The sequence below is a fragment of the Pteropus alecto genome, unplaced genomic scaffold, assembly GCF_000325575.1.
Source record: "Pteropus alecto unplaced genomic scaffold, ASM32557v1 scaffold194, whole genome shotgun sequence".
Lineage (NCBI taxonomy): Eukaryota > Metazoa > Chordata > Mammalia > Chiroptera > Pteropodidae > Pteropus > Pteropus alecto.
The window spans coordinates 2,361,160-2,367,256 of NW_006436281.1; the positions used below are offsets into that span (position 1 = coordinate 2,361,160).

General features: G+C 39.6%; 1 pseudogene; it reads right to left on the minus strand.

Annotated features, from left to right (window-relative positions):
* Positions 1 to 2,352: 2,352 nt before the first annotated feature.
* LOC112479721 lies at positions 2,353 to 2,471 on the minus strand (annotated as a pseudogene).
* Positions 2,472 to 6,097: the final 3,626 nt, after the last annotated feature.

Here is a 6,097-nt window from a genome sequence, read left to right on the forward strand (position 1 = left end):
GCAGCTCCCCAAACTTGAGAATATACCATTACATTAAATGTTCCCTATATTATTTTTTTTCCTATAAGCTTTAGAAAAGTATAAGGGGGGAGAGAGAAAGGGGACATTCTAGACGTGTAATGAGTGTAGGAGTGCAGGAGAAAATAATTTATAGAGCAGTTAGCTTTATTTTCAGGGCTCTTTTTCACAAAGTGTTACTGCATACTCACAGATAATAGCTCATCAGGCCACTCCCTAACCAATTACAAATGACTACATGCCGTGGATCTTCAGAGTCACTTTCAAGGTCAGTCTATTAACTAATAAATCATTTAACACTACAGATCTGTTTTAGCTCTTCAAAATAATTTGACTCCCTTTATTCTTTTTATGATCCATGTACATTTCACTTTAATAATGCAAAGCAGCTCAGCAAAGCTGTTTATTTCCAAAGGCTTATCCAAGAGATACTTGATATAGCTCTCTGCTGCCTTGTCATTCCTTGACTTCTAAACGTCTTTCCTGCACGAAGAGGTTATTTGATTCTGTCATTGGCTTTTTTCCCTGAGAGCAGGAAGCATCGCAGCATAGTGAAACTGCTTTGGATTCAGAATTTTAAAATGAGAGTTTTAAAAAACGTTTGATTATGGTAAAATGCAAACATATAAAGAAAATAGAAGAGTAAAATGAACCTTCATGTATTCATCACCCAACTTTGACCAGGCTCAGTTTCTTACTCCCATCCACCAACCCCTCCCAACTGCTAGATTTAATCCAAATCCCAGAGTTATTTCATCCAGCTAGCTAGCTCCCCATCTATACATACATAATTATTTCTACATATGTCATGATATATTTAAAAGTATGTGCTCGCACCTGTACTAGGTCAAACAGTATTTCCCTCCCCACAGATTCGTGGCTTTCCTGGAACCTCAGAATGCGACTTTATTGGAAATAGGACCATTGAAGATACAATTAATTAAATTAGATGAGGTCACAATGAAGTAGGGTAGGCCTTCCCTCCAATACGACTCATGTCATAAGAAGAGGAGAAGAGACATAGATAAACACACACACACACACACACACACACACACACACACACACACACACACACACAGGGAAAACACCATGTGACAACAAAGGCCAGATTGGAGTGATGCATCTATGAGCCAAGGAATGGCAAGGATTGTTAGCAACTGCCAGAAGCTACAAGAGGCAAGGGAGGATTCCGTCCCTAGGCCTTCAGAAAGCTCAGACCTTCATTTCAAATTTCTGGCCCCCAAAACTGTGAGACAATAAGTTTCTGCTGTTTTACGCCCCCTAGCTTCTGATACTTTGTTATGGCCGCCCTGGGAAACTAACACATACCAATAACTTTAATTCTGATCCAAAGCACAGGATTCATTTCAGCCTCTGCTTTTTCTCTACTTGTAACTTTTCTAACATTGAGATAACCTGACTTCTATTATTCTTCATATACTGGATGGAGTTATGAATCTATTCCAACGATATGCTGAAGGTACCACAAACGAGGGGGCTTAAAACAATAGTTATTTATTGTCTCACAGGTCTGGAGGCCAGGAATCCAAGATCAAGGTGTCAGCAAGGTTGATTCTGTCTGAGGGCTGTGAGGGAGAATCTATTTCAACAAGACAAACAAAAACTCATAGACACAGACAACAGTTTAATGGTTACCAGAGGGAAAGGGGGATGAGAAGAGGTAGAAAAGGATAAGAGGGGTCAAATAAATGGTGATGGAAGGAGACTTGACTTTGGGTGGTGAACACAATGTAATTTACACATGATGTATTACAGAATTGTACACTTGAAACCTATATAATTACATTAATCAATGTCACCTGAATAAGTTTAATAAAATAAAATTAAAAAAAATAATAATCTATTCCATGCCTCTCTCCCCTAGCTTCTGATGAATCCTTGGTGATCTTTGGCTTGTAGGGCCATCACCCCAATCACTCCCTTCATCATCACATGGCCTTCTCCTTGTGTTACTCTGTATCTCCCTATTAGGACACTAAATATAATGACTTAGGGTTCACCCTAATGGTCTCATCTTTATTTGATTACATCTGCAAAGACCCTATATTCAAATAAGGTCACATTCATAAGTAGCAGGTGTTAGAAGAACTTAAACATATTTTGGGGAGGACATAGTTCTACCCATAACACCTTTTATAGGTAAAAATCCATCAATTCGTGTAATTTAATATTTGTAATTTAGTATAGATATTATACTTTTATTAAAACCTACTATTTATTTATTTATTTTTTTAGGCGAGGCAATCCTTGGTTGACCTCACAGATTGCAAGGACCTTGTCAGCTTACAATCCCTTATTTTTTATTTTTGACACCTACAGCAACTGGTCTTCCTAGGTGGTCTCCTATCCAAGTACTAACCAGGCCCGATCTTGCTTAGCTTCTGAGATCAGACAGGATCGGGCTTGTTCAGGGTGGCATGGCCGTAGACTAAAACCTACTAGTTTTTAAATCCCCATTAACACTTGACTCCCATACATTCCTACTTTAACCAGCAACCCATGTCTACAGAATGACTTAGAAAGTGTGATTAAAAGTTGTACAGAGCCATGAGAGATATTCAGAACTCATTCTGATGTCTCTTAAACAGCTGGAAGAGTCACGTGGGCCTAACAGGAAGAACAGGAAAGGACTTGAGACTAGAATGAAGCAGCACACATCTTTGTTTCATGGTTCTCCCCTGACTGCATTTTAGAATCATCTGGGGAGCATTTTGTAAAAATCTGAATGTCTTAGCTCCACCCCAGACCAATTAATCAGAGTCTCTGAAGGTAGTGCCTGGGCACCATATTTGCTGAAAAGCTCCCCAGATAATTCTAATGTGCAGGTGGGATTGAGAACCATCGCCTTGGTTAATGGTGAGCAATCACCTGGGGGGAGGTAATTATGTAATCCTTAAACCCAGGAGCCTGGTCTACTGAATAACTGCTTTCCACTCCTTTTAAGTTACAAGTCTCGCTTTAGGCAGCTGTTCTGATTAAATGTTGAAAAACAAACCGCCCCATGGGTATGTACCCAGGAGAATCGAATACGGGGTCTCAAGAAGATATTGATACAACCGTATTCATAGCATTTTTCACCATAGTCAAAAGGTAGAAGAAGCAACCCAAGTGTCTATAGATGGATGAGTGGCTAAACAAAAGATGGTATATACTTACAATGAGATATATATATTCAGCCTTAAAAAGGAAGGAAGTTCTGACACATGCTATACATGGATGAACCTTGTGGACATTATGCTAAGTGAAATAAGCCAGTCACAACATGACAAACACTGAATGATTTCACTTATATGAAATATCTAGAAGAGTCAAACTCATAAAAACAGAAGTAGAATGGTAGGGCTAGGTGGATGGGGAAATGAAGAGTTGATTAATGGGTACAGAGTTTCAGTTTTGCAAGATGCTGTTACACATGGATGAACCTTGTGGACATTATGCTAAGTGAAATAAGCCAGTCACAACATGACAAACACTGAATGATTTCACTTATATGAAATATCTAGAAGAGTCAAACTCATAAAAACAGAAGTAGAATGGTAGGGCTAGGTGGATGGGGAAATGAAGAGTTGATTAATGGGTACAGAGTTTCAGTTTTGCAAGATGAAAAGGTTTTGGAGATCGGTTGCACAACAATGTAAATATACCCAACATTATTGAACTATACACTCAGAAATGGGTAAGATGGTACATTTTATGTTATGTGTACTTTACCACATTTTAAAAAACACCCTGAAATTTAATGGCTTGAAGCAGCATCCGTCATTTCATTATTTTTTTTCTCTTCTTTTTAAATTGTTATTACATTTATTGGGGTAACATTGGTTAATAACATTATGTAAATTTTAGGTGTACAATTTTATAATATGATACCTGTATACTCTATTGTGTGCTCATCACCTGAAGTCTAGTCTCCTTCCATCATCATGTATTCGATCTCCTCTTTCATTATCTTTCACGGTATCCGTGGGTCAAGAAATCAGAAAAGTTTGGCTGGCTGGTTCTGCCCTGGGACTTCTCCTGCAGTTGCAGACCACGTGGCTAAAACTGGGATAGTGGAAAGCTGAAGAGCTAGGGGCTGGGCGGGCATCCCTCTGGCTTTGTGTAATTTCAGAGCTTCTTCATGTGCTTTCTCCTGATGGGCTGGTTGGGCTTCCTCTCAACATAACAGCCATAGGGGATGGGACTGCTTATCTGGTTTATCAGGGCTCCAACTCGAGTGTTCCCTGAACAAGGAGGAAGTAGCCTTCCCTTTCCTGACTTACCTTGGAAGTTAAGCAGTGTCCCTTCTGCTACATTCGATTGGTCAGTCACCAAAGCCAGAACAGTTTCAAGAGAAGTGAACAAAGTAAACATCATCTCTCAAAGGGAGCAACGTCAAAAGAATGTTGTAAGAAGAGCATATAGGATGGGAAATCTTGTTGTAGCCATTTTTGCAAAGCACCCTCGGCCACAGAGATGATCAAAAGAACTCAGTAAATCCCTCGTTGCCATAATTATTTCCTTAGCTGGAATCACTTAACACTGGGAATATTTGGAGTTAAATATAGAAATGTTCACGTGACTCAGAGCTCTGGAAGTAATGTTTTGGTTTAAGGAATGTGTGTATCTGGCTTTTCATATTCTGGAAATGTTTGAGAGAATCCGGCCTACTAGAGTTTCCTGGTGAGATTTGTAGTTCTGAAAACTTTTCCCTGCAATGCATCTGGACGAATGGTACATGAATATTCACTGGACTACTTCTCTTTGTAAACTCGAAAAATCTTCAGGATAAAATTATGACAAAATAAAATAAAAATGACCGAATAGTGTCAACTATTCTCATTCTGTCCCTGAACTTTGACCCATCTGGACCCTCGTCTCATCCTCTGGAGCAGGATAAGGGATAAGGTCATGGTTGGAGGTGGGATTGGGGGTCAGGAAAGCTGTGAGGAAAGGGCCTTTCCTAGGGCGCTCAACAATATTTGGAAGAAACATTAGAAATTTAAAGAGGCAAGTGCTTCCCAAACTTGCTCATTCAAAGAGAGCCTCGGATCATTCTAAGCAAAGCGATGCTCATTCCGGGAGAGGTGACTTGTAGCTTTAGTGGTCAGGAGCCTGAAGTTTTTATGTTCTCAATTTGCCTCAAAGTGCGATGGTCACATATTGTAATTAACAAATAGATTTCCACGCTGTGAAAAAAAGGACCAAAAACAACGAAAAAGGAAAAAAAGTAAAACAAAGGAAAAAAAAGAACATACACCTAAATCTAAATGCAGTTGTCAATTGCAGTTTCCCCTTAGACAACGGGGGTCCACTTATACAGATCTTTTTCAATAAATACTGTAAATATATTTCCTCCTTATGATTTTCTTAATAACATTTTCTCTAGCTTACTTTATTGTAAGAATATAGTATGTAACACACATAAGATGCAAAATATATGTTAATCGACTGTTATTATCAGTAAGGCTTCCAGTCAACAGTAGGCTATTCGTAAAGTTTTTGGGGAGTCGAGTTATATGTAGAGTTTCAACTGGGTGCCCCTAACCCCAACATTGTTCAAGGGTTAACTGTATACCGAAATTGAAAAAAAATTCACGATTTGGGTTTTTGATGGATGCCTTTGTCCCCTTCGGTCACCACGGTTCAGTCTTCATAGCTTTTCTTCATTCCTTACATCTCTTACTTGGTCATTACTTTTTCTCACAGAGCTACTCCAACTCCATAGTACAAAATACTCCCCATAGAGCTTATGTGTCACGTAGCGCAGGGCTGGGCACAGAGGCGGTCCTCAGGGAAATCTGAATGAATAAGCGTGTCAAAGAGACTAGATTTATAAACACGGAGAATGTCAGCACAGAAAGGGAAAGGCTCAGGGAGAGTTGGAGTCAGGCAAAGGGAGGGGGAGGAGAGAAGAGAGAGGAGAGGATTGTGAGGGGGGAGAATATTTAGGTTACCTAATGCTATGTAACAAGTGACCCCAAAACCTGGTGGCCTGGATCAACAGCAATCATTTATTTTGCTTACAGATCAGCACTTGGGCAGGGCTTGGCAAGAATGTCTTGTCTCTCCGCCA